The 16,219-nt window shown below is 43.6% G+C and overlaps 1 long non-coding RNA gene across 2 annotated transcripts; it reads right to left on the bottom strand.

The window, feature by feature from the left end:
* Nucleotides 1-9,776: 9,776 nt before the first annotated feature.
* Nucleotides 9,777-14,747, bottom strand: LOC123121437 (uncharacterized). 2 transcript variants are annotated; one of them, XR_006459719.1, is made up of 2 exons: nt 12,416-14,747; nt 9,777-11,656 (listed from the first exon to the last, which is right to left on the bottom strand). It is a non-coding gene; the product is annotated as an uncharacterized lncRNA (long non-coding RNA). The 2 variants fall into 2 exon arrangements; XR_006459718.1 differs by having other exon boundaries at nt 9,777-10,153.
* Between the last annotated feature and the right edge of the window lie 1,472 nt (nt 14,748-16,219).

Here is a 16,219-nt window from a genome sequence, read left to right as displayed (position 1 = left end):
TTTACGAAGATTAATTCTGGAATATATAAAAAAATATTGACAAAGAGAACTACTGGAGGGGGGCCACCCAGGAGCCACAAGCTTAGGGGGCACGCCCCCCCCCCCCAGGGCGCGCCTAGTGAGCTTGTGCGCCCCTGGAGCCTCCGTTTGCCCTAAGTCCAACTCCATAAGTACCGTCTCGCGGAGAAAAAAATTAGAGAGAAAGAATCATCGCGTTTTACTATACGGAGCCGTCGACACCTCATGTTCTTCATTGGGAGGGCTGATCTGAAGTCCGTCGGGGGCTACGGAGGGTGGAATTCGTCGCCATTGTCATCATTAACCGTTCTCCATCAAAATTCCATGATGCTCACCGACGGGGGTGAGTAATTCCTTTGTAGGCTTGCTGGACGGTGATGAAGTAGGATGAGATTTGTCATGTAATTGAGTCAGTTTGTTAGGGCTTGATCCCTAGTATCCACTATGCATGTTCTGAGATTGATGTTGCTATGACTTTCCTATGCTTAATGCTTGTCACTAGGGCCTGACTGCCATGATTTCAGATCTGAACCTTTATGTTTTCATGAATATATTTGAGTTTTTGATCCTATCTTGCAAGTTGTATGCACATATTACGTGTTATGATCTGCATATCCCTAGGTGATGATAATTGGGATTCTCTGTTACATGGAGGCCTTAATACCCCTTAGATTTTCTTACCGACCCCGCTGCCACGTGAGGGTAGGACAAAAAAATGCCATGCAAATTCTTATTATAAGCACATATGACTATATACGGAATACATGCCTACACTATATTGATGAATTGGAGCTACTGTGTATCGCTCTAGGTTATGATTGTTATTTGATGAATGTCATCCAACACAAATATCCATCGTTGATCCAATGCCTACGCTTTTCTCATATTGGTCTTTGCTAAGTTACTTTCGTTGTTGTTGCTGCTGTTGCAATCATCACAAACTGCTACTATTATTGTTCCTGTTACCATTGCTACTTTTGCTACTACTATCAAAACTATCATACTTCTGTGCTACTAAACACTTTTATGCAGAAATGTAATTTCCCAGGTGTGGTTGAATTTAAACTCAACTGCTAAGGCTCATAAATATCCTTTGGCTCCCCTTCTGTCGAATCAATAAATTTGGGTGAAATACTACCCTCGAAGACTGTCGCGATCCCCTATACTTGTGGGTTATCAAGACCTTTTTCTGGCACCGTTGCCGGGGAGCATAGCTCTATTTATTGAGTTCAATTGGGATTTTACACTATGAAGAATCTGAAAGATACTAGAAGCGAGATCGTACCCTCTAAGATGAGGGGAGGTAAGGAACTGCCATTTGGCTCTGCAATTGATTCACCTTCTATTTTAGGTAGGCTTGCGACACCGCCACCTACTATTCATTCTGATATGTCGCAAGTAATTGATGATACTAATTCTGTTATAAAAGAAACTTTTGATGAAAACTATGATTCACCTATTAGGCCTAGCTCTCCTAGAATTGAAATGGCTAAGAAAACTGAGGGTTATGTTATGGATGGCAAGATAGCTAGAGAATTTCTTGCTTGTAATGATAGAGATGATGTTAAGAAATTGCTGAGTAAGCTGAAAGAAAAAATTATGATGGAGGGAATGAAATATGATCCTAAGTGTGCTACCTCTCCTATCTTTGTCATTGATAAGGATTATGAATTCTCTGTCGACCTAGAGTTAATTACTATGGTTGAATATAATCCTTTCCACAATTATGAAACTGAAACTATTGTGCCACACGTTACCAAATTAAATGATATAGCCACCCTATTGGCTCATGAGAAAAAACTGTTACTATTATATACTAAAGTTGTCTCCTTTCTCCTTAAAGGGTGATTCTAAGAAATGGTTTAATACTCTTGCTCCTGTTTGTGTGCGTAGTCCCCAGGATATGATTTATTACTTCTCTGAAAATATTTTCCTGCTCATAAGAAACAAGCTGCATTACAGAAAATATTTAACTTTGTGCAAATTGAAGAAGAGAATCTTCCTCAAGCTTGGGGGAGGCTTATCTAATTACTTAATGCTTTGCTTGATCATCCTCTTAAAAAAATGAAATACTTTAGATTTTTATAATGGACTAACTGATGCTTCTAGGGACTACCTGGATAGTTGCGTTGGTTGTGTTTTCAGGGAACGAACTGTTGAAAAGGCTGAAGAATTATTGAATAATATATTGAGGAATGCTAATGATTGGACACTTCCGGAACCACCACCTAAACCAACTATGAAGAAGAGAGGTATTCTATTCCTCGGTCCAAAAGATATGCAAGATGCAAAGAAATCTATGAAAGAAAGGGGTATTAAAGCTGAAGATGTAATAATTTACCACATATTGAATAAATACATGGACTCGATACCCCGACACAGGTAGTAAAGTTAAATTCTCTTTATAGATTTGATGAAGGCGATCTTCCTTATATTAAATCTACTAGTCAATGCCTAGATGAATTTGATAATTACATTGTTAAGCAAGAACACTTTAATTTGTATGTTAAGAATCAATTGAAACAAAATGCTATCATGACTGATGAGTGATTTAATGTTTAGAATTGCCAATGATGTTAAGGGTTTAGATAAGCATGCATCCGTGGTTCTCACACTCAGTTAGAACTAGTTGCTAAGTCACAAATGATTTGCTTAATGAAATGAATGATCATGTTGTTAGGGTAATGACTAGAGGAGGTAGTCGGGAGCCACTGTATCCTGAAGGTCATCCCGAAAGAATTGAACAATATTCTCAGAGAATTAATGTTGATGCACCTAGTTCATCTAAGAAGAAAAAGAAAAAAGAAAAATGATAGAACTTTGCATGCTTCTAGTTTGCCTGTGGTAGAAAAATCTTCTAAGAATCATAATGATGTTTCTGTTTCTAATACTGATACACAATCTGGTAATGTATATCCACCTAGTGATAATGATAATGATGATGTTCATGTTGGTGCTCAACCAGATAATGATAAAGAACCTGATAAGGATGTAGAAATAGAACCTGATGTTGATCATGCTAACCCACCTCCTAAGAATGAAAGATATGATGAAAGTGATTTCATTGCTAAAAAACATGGTAAGGAAAGAGAATCATGGGTTCAGAAACCCATGCCTTTTCCCACTAAGCCTCTAAGAAAAACGATGAGGAGAATTTTGAGTGCTTTGTTGAAATGCTTAGACCCATCTTTTTGCGCACAAGCTTGACTGATATTTTGAAAATGCCTCCTTATGCTAAATATATGAAAGATGTTGTCACTAATAAAAGAAAGATACCTGAATCTGAAATTTCCACCATGCTTGCAAATTATTCTTTTAAAGGTGGAGTACCTAAGAAGTTAAGAGATCCAGGAATACCTACTATACCATGCTCCATTAAAAGAAGTTATGTCAAAACTGCTTTATGTGATTTGGGAGCCGGTGTTAGTGTTATGCCTTTCTTCTTATATAAAAGACTTGAATTGAATAAGCTCACACCTACTAAGATATCTTTGCAAATGGCTGATAAATCAACTGCTATACCTATTGGAATTTGTGAGCATGTTCCTGTTGTAGTTGCAAATGTTATTATCTTAACAGACTTTGTTATACTTGATATGCCCGAGGACGACGCTATGTCAATCATCCTTGGAAGACCCTTTTTGAACACTACAGGGGTTGTTATTGATTGCAACAGAAGCAAGGTTACTTTTCATTGTAATGGTAATGAGCATACAGTTTATTTTCTGAAGAAAAAAAGTTCAGTGAATAGTATCAACTTTATTTAAAGAATATCGACAATTACTATTGGAGGTTTCAAATTCCCTCTTCCGACCGTAAAAAAGAATATGAAACTCTTAATGCTAGGGAGATGCATATCTCTGTTGAGGTAACCTAGTGTTATACGAAAATTCTTCGGTTTCATGTTACTCGAAAATGGTTTGTTAATAAGACTTGATCAACCTTATTAATGAATTCTTTTTTAGGGGCATGTGGTCGATGAATTTGGTAAGCACAACATGTACCTACTATTTGCTCTCTGTTATTTAAAGTTTAATAAAATAGAATGACATGATTATCCTATTTTCTGAACTATCTGTGCAATAAAAAAATGTCCCAAAAATAAATGTTCTCGGAATGACCTGAAAATTTAGTATGATTTTTTTTGCAATATTATAAAAATTTTGGCACTGAACAAACCCGGGGGGGTGCACCTGTGAGCCACAAGCTCATAGGGCGCGCCTACCCCCTCGGCGTGCCTACTGAGCTTGTGGGTCCCACAGGGGCTCCCTCACTTATTCCAGCCACCCATTGCCTTCTCCTTCCCCCAGAAAAAAATCAGCATTGCCTTCAAACCTGTGTTCTTGCTCATTCCCATGCGATTTTTGATCTCCTTGCTCGGAGCTCCATTTCCAAAACTGTTTTTGGGGATTACTCCTTGGTATGTGACTCCTCCAATGGTCCAATTGGTTTTTGTTCTAGTGCTTTATGTTTTGCAAATTTTTGCTATTGTGGTGACGATGTATTTGAGCTTGCATGTTGAATTTGTATGGTCCAAAGTAGTTTTGATGTATGATATAGCCTCTAGACACTCGTGGGAGTAGTTGCTATCAATTTTGTTAAGTTTTATTCACTTTTATTTTGAGGTACTACAGATTTCAGAAAATTTCAGAGAAAAAGAAAATGCTTAAGTGCAGGTTGAGAGGTTCTTCGAGCCGGGGTCCTAAGGAAACCCCGAAGCCCAAGTACAATCTTCCTCGTGCGGCCGAGGTGCGATCGCGCGAGTGGTCGTGTGACATGTTCTTGAAGGATGCGGGAATTTTTGAGGATTTCTATTATTTGGCGAACAATGCCAGCATAATTCCCTTCCTCGAAGATAAGTGTGACCAATACCTCCCCCTCACTAATACTTTCGTGCAAAACTTCTATTTTCATGCTAGAGATATACCCATTGTTTCATTCCATCTCTATGATATTCCTAGAGAGATGAAATTGGAGGAATTTTGTGGAAGTTTGCATGATTCCCAATGAGGGCGGTCCTCTAGAGCCACGTCCTAGGGACATCGCAGATTTATATATGAAGTAACTGTGGGGGTACCCGCGGGTACCCTACCCTAAAACAACGGGCATGGGCAGGACTTGTAGAGATTTTGTACCCACGGATAATGGGCATCCATACCCGCAAAATATATGGGTAGGGCATGGGTATGAACTTGTGACCATGGGTAACCCAATGGATACCCAGAAAATAATAAAAATTGAAAATAGTTCCGATGACATGTGGGTCAACATACAAATCCTATGGCCCAACCCTAAATCTCGTATTCCTTAAACCGTCCATATCACATAGGCCCGTAATCACCTGCTCACCACTCCTCCTACGGCCTATGTGACTCCTCAAAAAGATGAAATATCGACTCTTCTCTGTTGGACTGTTGTCCAACGATCAAGCGATCCCATGAACCGTTGCTCATCCTCCAAGAGTCCTCCCACATGAGGAGGTTGTGTCTGTGCTATACTGCTTGCCCATCATCACTTGATTTTTAAACTCATTTCTCTACCTTCTAAAAATTTAAATGTTATACAATTTACCCACCGGGTATCCATTGGGTATAGGATACCCGATGGGTATGGGCACGGGTGTTAGTTTATGCGCATGGGTGCTGAAGTGGGTGGGTATAGAAAGTTTCTATGGGTATGGGTTTGGGCGGAAGGAGGTTGTACCCGCCCATACCCTACCCATTACCATCCCTTTACCTGTAGAGCATCTTTAGATCATCCAATTATGAAGTGACGTTTGGATACAGACTAAGTATTCCTCTGATGCCAGGGAGTTACACAATATCATGGTTTAAGAAACAAATACTTGACATGAAGAAAGTTATAGCAAATAAACTAAACGATCTGATGCTAAGCTTACGGTTGGGTCTTATCCATCACACCATTCTCCTAATGATGTGATCCCGTTATCAAATAACAACTCATGTCTATGGTTAGGAAACCTCAACCATCTTTGATCAACGAACTAGTCTAGTAGAGGCTCACTAGGGACATTGTGTTGTCTATGTATTCACACATGTATTCAAGTTTCCGGTCAATACAATTCTAGCATGAATAATAAACATTTATCATGAACAAGGAAATATGATAATAACCAATTTATTATTGCCTCTAGGGCATATTTCCAACATAAATAACATACCGGGGGGCTAGGATTACACAAGCTAGTCGGCTACATCGATGGAGGGGAGTCCTACACAGCTCCAACTTCCTTATCTTGAACGACAAGGCGTCCAGTCTTTTTTCTTGTGAGTCCCATGGGTCGGACTGATTGCCCAGGGCAAAACCAACATAGGGGCATCGGCAACCCGACAAGGTGTAAAATCACTAGTTAAGGCTTACCCATCACTCCCAATCTTCTCAGGTGCTGACAACTGGCGCACTGCATGTTTTCCCCTTTTTCATAGATTCGTTTATTCAAAGTGTTTTATCCCATGCATCCAAATACCAAATCGTTTTCACTATTGGAATTCTCATGTCAAGATCTTTGAAACTAGATCTCATGTGAATAGATTTTGATGAACTTTTCTTCAACAAAAAACTGAAGAAAAAACAAAAAACAAAAAATCCAATAAAAGAAAACCAGAAAAAACAACCGAAGAAAAATAAACACCAAAAACCGGAGCCCAGAAGCACGGTTGCGATTCACTTGTTCTGGGGAAGCATAAGTTGTGAGCAAAACAACCGTAGAAGCAGAAGTTGCGGAAAAAGGGAAAAGCACAACCACAGCTGTATTTTTGCCTTTTCGAGAAGTGTAGTTGTGCTTCTCGTGAAAGCACAGGCTATGCTTTTGACGGAAGCAAAGTATCTGCTTCTCACATAAGCAAATATGTGTTTCTCAAGCATATACTATGTTTTTTTTTTGGAAGCACGGTTGTGCGAGCAGATATTATGCCTCTTGCGAAAAAGCATTGCTTCCCGGAAAAAAATTACGACTTCTGTTAGGATGCCATCTTTCAAACAGGATTCCGCCCTGCTTTATATATAAAGCAACAACCGCAGAAGAACGCGGCCAAACGATACAAGGTGATGAGGTCGCCCTCTTACAAAGCTGATCCTGGGATAATCGGCTCACGTAGAACGCAAGCAACTACGCAAGCAACAACAGACACAGAAAGATCTAAAAACACTGCCACGCAACAACCTAGTACACCTGAACTCCACGACAATGCCCTTAAGAGGGAGAATGGCGTAGAGCGTCGCCACTGTCGAGTCTACAACAGACAAAGGTCTTCACCAGGAGTCCTGGCATGAAGAGAAGAATGACGTCGATGTCTTCAAGAAGAACGACACCCATGAGCGCCGCAGTCGTCGGCGCCAAGACGCGGAGCTTTCGCTCTGCAACTCACCCGTACCCCTGAGATGATAGAGAGCACGCCAGAGCCACCCATCACTACACCTCCCGTCACCCACACACAACTAGGAAAAGAGAGCCATCACCGCCGCAATGGTACCCGCCGACGAACAAACCATGCGAACCGCGATCCGAGGCCGCCTCCCGAGCATCCTTATCGCGAGACACCGTCCATCGCTCACTTCACAACACACTCAATCGCGGTAAAAAGAACAGAGGCACACCCTCTATTCCTAGCCTAGTGTCAGTTCCCTAGTATGGGTAGGCGCCTCCACCGTAGGAGGCATCTACACCTGCATCCCCAGCCAATCCCGGTGGTTGGGGGGACATGACTCCGTGACTGCCGACGGCCATCGGCGAGCAAGCCCTGGCCCAAGCTAGCACACACGACGACATGTTTGTGGCCACTGGCGTCGATCCGCTCACAAGCACAATTGCATCACGACCACCACCACTGACCACCACACCCGCGAGGAGAGTAGGAGCGTCACCCGTGAGCACACCCCGGACCAAACCCCACCTCGCCTACACGGAGCAAGAGCTTCGATCCGGCTCGAGCCCAGATTCGGTCCGCCGAGCACAAACCCTAGGTCGCAACCCTCTTGGCGAGCACAAGTCGCACGCCGCCGGCTAAAACCTAGGAAAAGGAAGGTATCCACCGCCACCCGCACCCCGCCACCAAGCCTCAGACATCATGTCGCGCGGGCGCCGGCAGCCCATGCACCCCCGAGCCCCCACAGCGCACAAACAGGACGCCAGCCATGGCTAGTCAAGGCCAGCTCCAGCCACCAGACGGGACCCCCAGCCAGGGCCGACAACCGTCGCCGGCGGGCAGCCCCATGCCATCCGGGACGCCAGCGGCCAGATCTGGCCGAACCAGATCGAGCCACCCAGCCACCACGGACGTGCCCGCCCGCCATCCACACGCCACCCAAGGCCACTGTGAGAGTGCGGCACACACTGGAGCCCCCCGTCAACGCCCTAGGCCGCGCCACCGTGCCGCGCTGAGGGGAGAGAGGTTCCCGCCGCCGTCGACGCCAACCAGGCTTTGCCTTGCGGCGAGGAGGAGAGGTGGAAGGATAGGCTCGGGCCCGACGGTGCTCGGGTCCCCCTGCCCCCGGTCACTCGCGGGAGCAACGCGGGAGGGGCAGGTCAGTCGGGAGGACAAAATGTAAACAAGAGTAGCTACACTTATCGTTAGGACGCCATTTGTGGCTCCTTAATCCTCCGGACCTAAATTGTACCCCCATGAATCTTGTTTATGATCAATAAATGGTGTGTGTGTGTGTGTGACCACATCCAACCTTGGTGGCTTGCTGCTAGAAATCATGCGACCAAACATCTATGGAAGCAAAGGAACGCTCGGGTGTTTGGCAATCGAGCTTCAATCTGTACCGCCGTGGATCTGGTAGCAATCATCGAAGAGGAAATGCGGCTATGGACACTAGTCGAATGGAGAGGAGCGGCTGATTTTAGCATTTAGAGTATAGTCTGGGAGTAGGAGTTTGAGTTTCTGTTGGAACTCCGTTGCCTGCTGCTGGTATGTAGTAACCTGGCAATAAAAACCTTGTAAAAAGTCATCTCTCTTCTATACAGCTAAGATACGCAATTTGCGTACTCTCAAAAAAAAATGGTGTGTGTTTAGACTAAAAAATGGGTAACTAATTCTGCAAGTGTTTGTTAATTTTTCTATTAAACTAGACATAGTTTTACTAAGGTCAAAATTGAAATACACTGTATTATACTCCTTCCGTCCTAAAATAAGTGTCTAAAGGTTAGTACAACTTTGTACTGTTGAGACAGGTATTTTAGGACGGTGGGAGTATTATGTTATGAAAGGGGTACGAGTAGTAATCGAATTTGTGAAATAATTAGAATAATATACTAGTTACCAAGCTGGTGCACCCCCTAAGCCCAAGAAGCCCAAGCCCAATAAAAATACGGCCGTGACCCCCTCTTCCCCATCGCCAGCCAGCGCCTGCAACCCCGCTCACTCTTTCCTCCAGCGACGGCGCCGCCCCAGATCTAAGCTCAAGATGCCGGACAAGAGGTTCAAGTGCGCCACCTGCCCAGAGACCTTCGAGAGCATGGTGCCGTTCAACACCCACGTTCTAGCGTGCAAGGCGGAGAAGAAACTAGAGGCAGCCGCTTTGGAGCGCGCAAAGAACCTACAGAAGGCACGGGCGGACGAGTTGGCGGAGTCCATCGGAAAACGGAAGCAAAGGGCTGCCGCCAACACGCAGCCACCACCGCCCCCTCCGTACTGAGAACAAGGTACGGAGTCCTTTCCATCTTTCTCTCGCTCTCTTTTCGCTGAAGCGTCTGAATCCATGGGTTCAGACATCCATTCGAGGTCAAATTGAAGTGAAAGAAGGGTTGCTGATACTAATTTAAAAAATTATGCCCAAATGAAGCCAAATACAAGGGATTTATACAATGTGTCTTCTTAGTTCCTGCCATCATGACACCCAGGAACGGCCAGATGCACATGCATCAGGGTCCAGATTTCTTTTCACTGCTATGTAGTATGCACCATCTATTTCAATCATATTTTGCTCAACAAAATAAATCCATTTCAGTCATGCATCAGCGTAGCATCGTCCTTTAATTGTATCAATGTTCCCATCTCCACGACGCGACTACCCTTGCCTCCTCGCGGCGGCCACCGAGCTCAGCAGCGATGCTGGCACCTTGTGCACCTGACCCACCTGACCCTTGGCTCCTTGCTGCCATGCTTAAATTCTGAAATCAAAGTCGGCCGCCCTTGTGAGTCGGCCCTCAATCCAGGCCTCAAATCTGATTCCCCAAGTCGCCAATGCCTTGGTGATAAATATTGTTTCCATCCATGATATGTGGGTACAAGACCAAAGTTTGCCAACTTTATAATGGTTTAGGATTTTACCAACTCCTAATTCAATAGTGGTCTAAGTAATTGGCATTGACTCATTGTATTGCTCTTTAAGCGACTATATACAATCTGCATTCAGTTAGTCAATTATTCCTCTCAAGTGGTTGCATATTTCATGTCCATAAAAGATGGAATGTTCTAGGAGCTAATATGAATATATTTAGCTTGTTAAAAATTTCATTTGACTATTTTAAATGCCATTTGCCAATTTTAAGTTGATGGTGTATATTCCAAAATCATAGGCATTGGTTACTTGGTATATTTTCAAAAGGCACTCGGTTGTTACCATGTATTTGTGTCCTTTGTTTCATCGTTATATCAAGCATTGTCCCAAAATACACTATTTGTTTAGCAAATCTTCATATTGTGGAATGAAACTTTTAAGCCATGGGAAAGTAGTGCATCAGGGTGGGTTTAGTTTCAAATCAGCCCCTGATGACACCTTCCAGATAAAACAAACATTGTACCAGCAACAATTGTCATGGAGGAGCTACATAAAAATGTTGTTCCTCTAAGCAAATACGCTGGATTTTCATATTTAGATATGTTGCATCTTAAATTAAGCAGCAATACATTGTTCATGGCTATTTATCATTGTGTGCATGACATGCTAGTTATAATAAATATCATCAGCCTGTTTGCAAGGTCATGTCAAGCTAACTTGCTCTGTTCTAAGGTCATCTCAGACTAGTTGGAGCAAAACGGAAAGAGTCAAGTCACGTAACAGTAGCTGTTACAGTCAAAACTCGACCACCAGTAAGATGCAACATATAGATATTAAAACACACTAATCCTATGATGTGGCGCCCACTGTATGCGCTAACCATGACCCTGACAGTGAGTGTGTGTGAACAAATACACTACTGTTAGAAGTGCACACTCTTTCATGTATAAAATTCATCACAAATGAAAGGAATATAAATCTTACTCAACACCATGTACTCTACTGCGTGTTGAAAACCATCTGAGCTTTCACTAGCTCATTGCATCGTTTTGACCGAATTTCCCTCGAGTGTCTGACATAATCTATCTACTAACACATGGTAGAAAATATTAAGACAGTACTCAATAAACAATTGTCACTTGTTTATCAGACTTGGGCATCAGAATTTGCCACTATAATAATAACTGGTAACAAGGATTTTCGCACAGCAAGATATGCCACTATACTTTACTATTTCGTTCTGAAGCAGTAGTAGGCTACTAGCACATCTACTTCAAACAGTAGCACCGTGTATTTCAGACAGAAGCAATTAGTTAAGCAGGATTTGTAAGCGGGGCAAGCCAGAGGCTTAGCTGATAGGCCCGCTCCATTTGCTCCCTAGTTCCGGTATAGCCTATTCAAAAGATGTTTCAGATAATTACAATCCTATTTGACAGGAAGACACAAACACTACCCAATCTAGTTTACCTTGACTTGTGAACTCTATTTCTCTGAAAAATACTCGCTTAAATCTATGGGGTATCACATTTGTCCTTACCATTGTTTTCTTTGGTATCAATAGAGTACTAAGTGTGTTATGCTTGCTGCTGATATACAAATATATAGCATACTTCCACGCATAGTTAAACATTAATCTTTTATTCAAAATATTTGCATATGATCAATGTTTTGCCGTTCTAACATGTAAATGATGATTCATTCAACAGGTTGAAATCTGAGAGGACCATGTCCGCATCCAAAATAAAGCCGGTGGCTAGTGAACAGGAGATGTGTGAATCAGTTCTCTTGGATTTCTAAACTTCAAAATATCCTTAAGTAGAAGTTGGAATTGTAAGCTATGCATGTAAATATCAATTCAGAACGTAAACATGGTGGTTGATTTGCGAGACTGGGTATGGACCAGCTTCAGCATATAGCTGTTCAAATGGATAAGCTTAAGCTAATCGTTGTCTGTCATATGTCCTGCTTGTATATGTCTGAACGAGCTGGTCTTTTCTTGCCTCATGTGTGATTGCAAAGTATGGAATCCCTATCTTGTTCTAAATGGAACCTTCATCACTTGTTTAGAGTACTAATGATGCAGAGGTTCCCTATAATCTTGCGAAAAGTCCAACTATCAAATCGAACAGTGCATCAAAGATATTGGTCATACCTTGTCTAGTTGTACATATTTTGCAGGTGACTGGGAGGGAAACGCCATCAACACACCTCATATATGCCTGCATAGAAACATTGTGTTGGAATAGCCATATGAAAAAAGTTTTCAATAGAAAGCGGGAACATAAGTAAAACTCCATGCATACTATATGAATTTCAGTCCTTCTACTAATTGGTTTTGTTATCAATTGGGAAGCAGAACTGCAATCAAGGCACTTCATTTGCGTTCACATCAAATTTCTCCATTTGCTGACGACAAAAGAATGTCACAAAAATTGGGAAGATAAAGATGCAATCAACAACCGAGACAAAAGTAAATCTTTGCACCATAGTTGCACCCTTTGGCACTTGCATAAAGTCAGATTACAACAGTTAAGATTAACCATATGTAGAGATGTATAACATATCCAACTATATCTCCAAGACAAACATAAGGTAGTATAATATCTAGCCAACTGCACACGTGAAAGGATGGAAATATACTTCCCTTATGCTCAAAACTAAAACCAGCCTCCAGGTCATCTGAATTTTTTATGTAACAAGGGGTAATAATAAATCATAAATAACAATAGTTAGAAATATATGGAGAACAATACAATTACGCCACTTCCGTTTGGATAAAAAGGAAAAACACAATAATAACATACTAAAGGACAAAATTCAAAAACAAATATCATCAACCCAGAGAAAACACATAAAGGAAGATAACGGAAAACCTACATGTTTTATCAACAGAGAATAAATAGGTACCCAAAATCATAAACTGAAAAAAAAAGTACAAAAAGTTATTCTTGCAATGATATGAAATAATAGGCATGCAACACGATTAAATTTTCAATAATAAACATTATACATTTTATGATAATTTTACAATAGCAACACAATTGTGTGGACAATTCTCTAGCTATGTAGTTACTTCTACTAGTTACATGAATAAGAAATAATCAAGTTCAAAGCCATCAATTTAACCTAATTTTTTTCTGACAAACATTAGAATTGTATATCATGATCTCCAAAAGCTTATTTTGCAAAGTTGTAGATTCATAGGCATATAAAAAGTAGAGCTAAGATGAAAACAAGAGTTGAATTTTAATAATAACAGTGAGGATATAATAAACAACCAATTACATGGTTAATTATGCTAGTCAAGGTTTTTGAGTCGCGACTTGGCGAGTCGCCGCGAGCCCTGCGGCTCGGCGTATAGTCGACGAAAGTCGCTGTATAGTCGCCATAAGTCGCGAGTCGCCCTGATTTTTGGAAAACGACTTGGCGATTAGTCGGCGACTATACAGCGACTCAAAAACCATGATGCTAGTTACCTTCAGGCATTACAAGTCGAGTAGTCGATCTGAGGTTGAGACTCCTAGACCAATCGTGACTAGTCTAGAGTACTGCTGGACTAGTCTACATGGTACTGTAGTACTCAACTTACAGTACTCAACTACTAATACCTAATATGAAATATATACAATAAAAATTGAGTCCATCCAGGGAGGAGCACAGCAGCAGAGGGGTGGAGCAGAACCAGCGGAAGGAGGGCGCCGTAATGTTCCTGGCCGTTAATGGCTGGCGGCGATGGCCTGGTCCCAGGTGAGGCGGAGATTGTGGAGGGTTGCAATTTTTCCCTCCCGTGTGCTGAGCGCTGATAACTTATCCCTCCCAAATTGAGTCGATCGACTCGAACACCCAGACTAGTCTGGACTAGTCGCTCCAACGCTCGACCCAACGAGCTACTTGCCATGGCTTTAGTAGTGGAGATCCGCACGTCTCTCCTTGCAGATCTGAGTCCCCCACCGGTACTTTCAGATCTGTGGCGGTCAACGCCATAGAGGGATGCTCCTCGAGCAGATCTACGAAAACTATACTGCCGGCCTGGAGTCTACGGAGAACAGTCACCGGAGCAGGGCGGCGATGCACCGTACTTCCCATCAGTCAGATCAACTCACCAGACCAGTTTGCCGTCAAACGTCGACAGAGGCCGACCATAGAAGTCAGCTACCATTGCACCGTCTCTGCCATGGAGATATTCGCAAGGATGACCGGCGCTCCGGGCCTCCCCTCCTCCGTCCACAGGCGTCGCAGAAGCCAGGGAGATTCCGCAGGATGGCCGGTGTTCGGGCCACACGCGGCGCAGAAGCCGGCGGGACACGGCCGTGCGCGTCAAAGCCCTCCGCCGAGGGAGCATCTCCGGTTGGGGTTGCGGCGGCGGCGGCACCCTAGTCTAGGTCTCGAGAGGCGTGAGAGATGAGAGATGAGAGATGAGGGGAACGGACGGGGTCGCGGTATGTGTGCGGACCACAAAAATTAGCCATATACGGGAAACAACCCTGTAACTGCATGCGGGAAAAGTGGCACGGTGGACCGGTGCACCTGCCGCATGGGATTTCAAAACTGCTGATCTGGGTTTGTAGAGCCGGACATATGCACCGAGTCTACAACGCGTTTGTGGGGTAAGACCGTAAGAGGATGACATAACATCTTTACATCTCTGCCACGCAAAAAGTTAGTGACAATACTGACGGCGTGACTGTATACAGTGTATGTGTCATCCTTTATCAAGTGTATGTGTCATCCTTTTGGCGAAGTTTCAATCTTTTTACATACACGTAGTTGTCAGCAAGCTTATCTGTCAGCTACTACAAGGCTGATTGTTCTCAACACGGCTGGATGGTGGCAAACAAGGCCCAATCTATTTTACATACAATTTTGCTTATCTCTTATAGCATCTCTAGCAGACCCTGCATCCTGCCGGTCCGAAAAATGCGTTTGCAGTTCACGGAAAAACGGCTTTGCGGGCCGACACGAATGGCCGCAGATGCAGACCCTGCATAACGGACCCGTAAAAAAAATATTTACGGAATATGCTCTTTTACGGGTCGGCTTTGCGGGCTCTGGTCTGGCGCCGCTCCTCCCGGCCCGAAAAACCTAAATTTGCACCTTAATTTGATCCAACATAATGCATTTCTTTGCTTTTTCAACAACATTGGATACATAAGACATCACCAAATCTTTGCTAGAATAGTAAGACCAAAGAAAACAAGAACCACAAGTATGCATTTTAGAAGATTTCCAACTTCCATAACTGCTCCCACTAGTTGGAATAATATCTTCTCCATGCATTCGTTGTTGATCTGTGGATTCTTGATTTTGCATTCTTCTTTCTTCATCTTTGGTTCGAAAGTAGACGTTGCTTTCTCTCTTGTTGCACATGCAGCTGCATCATTGTCTTCGATTCTACTAAGGAGTGCACGAACATCAGCGACGGAGGGGGGGGGAGGTATGCGACCTTGCCGGGGCCGCGCGAGATGCTCCCCGACCATTCCATCGCTTGGCGCAGCCACAGGCGCCGGAAAAGCCAAATCCGACGGCCCTCGATGAAGGGCCGCAGATCCACAACTTTCCGACCCATCGACGCAGGAGGGGGGTGGAGGGCAACCTCGTGCGTGTGGCGGCCTTTCGGCGTGCTCCCCCCGGCTACTTTCGTCGGAATCTTGTGCGGCGGCCCGGCGACGGGGAGAGGGGAGGTGGTTGGTGGGGAAAAGTGTGGGCTGAAATGTCCTCCCCACTAACCGCTCCCGCTATATGCAGGGCACCGACGGGGCGGGGGGGGGGGGGGGGGCAAACCCGCGTATTCGTGGGTTGGGGTCAAGTTTTTGTCGCGCCCCTCAAAAATTTTTACGGGCCGACCGCGTTTGCGGGGTCTGTTCGGGCGGGATTTTTCGCGCCAACCCACATTTTGGTGGTTATTTTGCGGGTCGAGGGTTTGCTAGAGTTGCTCTTACATCATAATATGATACTC

Source organism: Triticum aestivum, chromosome 5D (genome assembly GCF_018294505.1).
Source record: "Triticum aestivum cultivar Chinese Spring chromosome 5D, IWGSC CS RefSeq v2.1, whole genome shotgun sequence".
NCBI classification, from domain to species: Eukaryota; Viridiplantae; Streptophyta; class Magnoliopsida; order Poales; family Poaceae; genus Triticum; species Triticum aestivum.
Note: the sequence above shows the minus strand (reverse complement) of the source record. Positions and strands in the feature narration are given on the sequence as shown.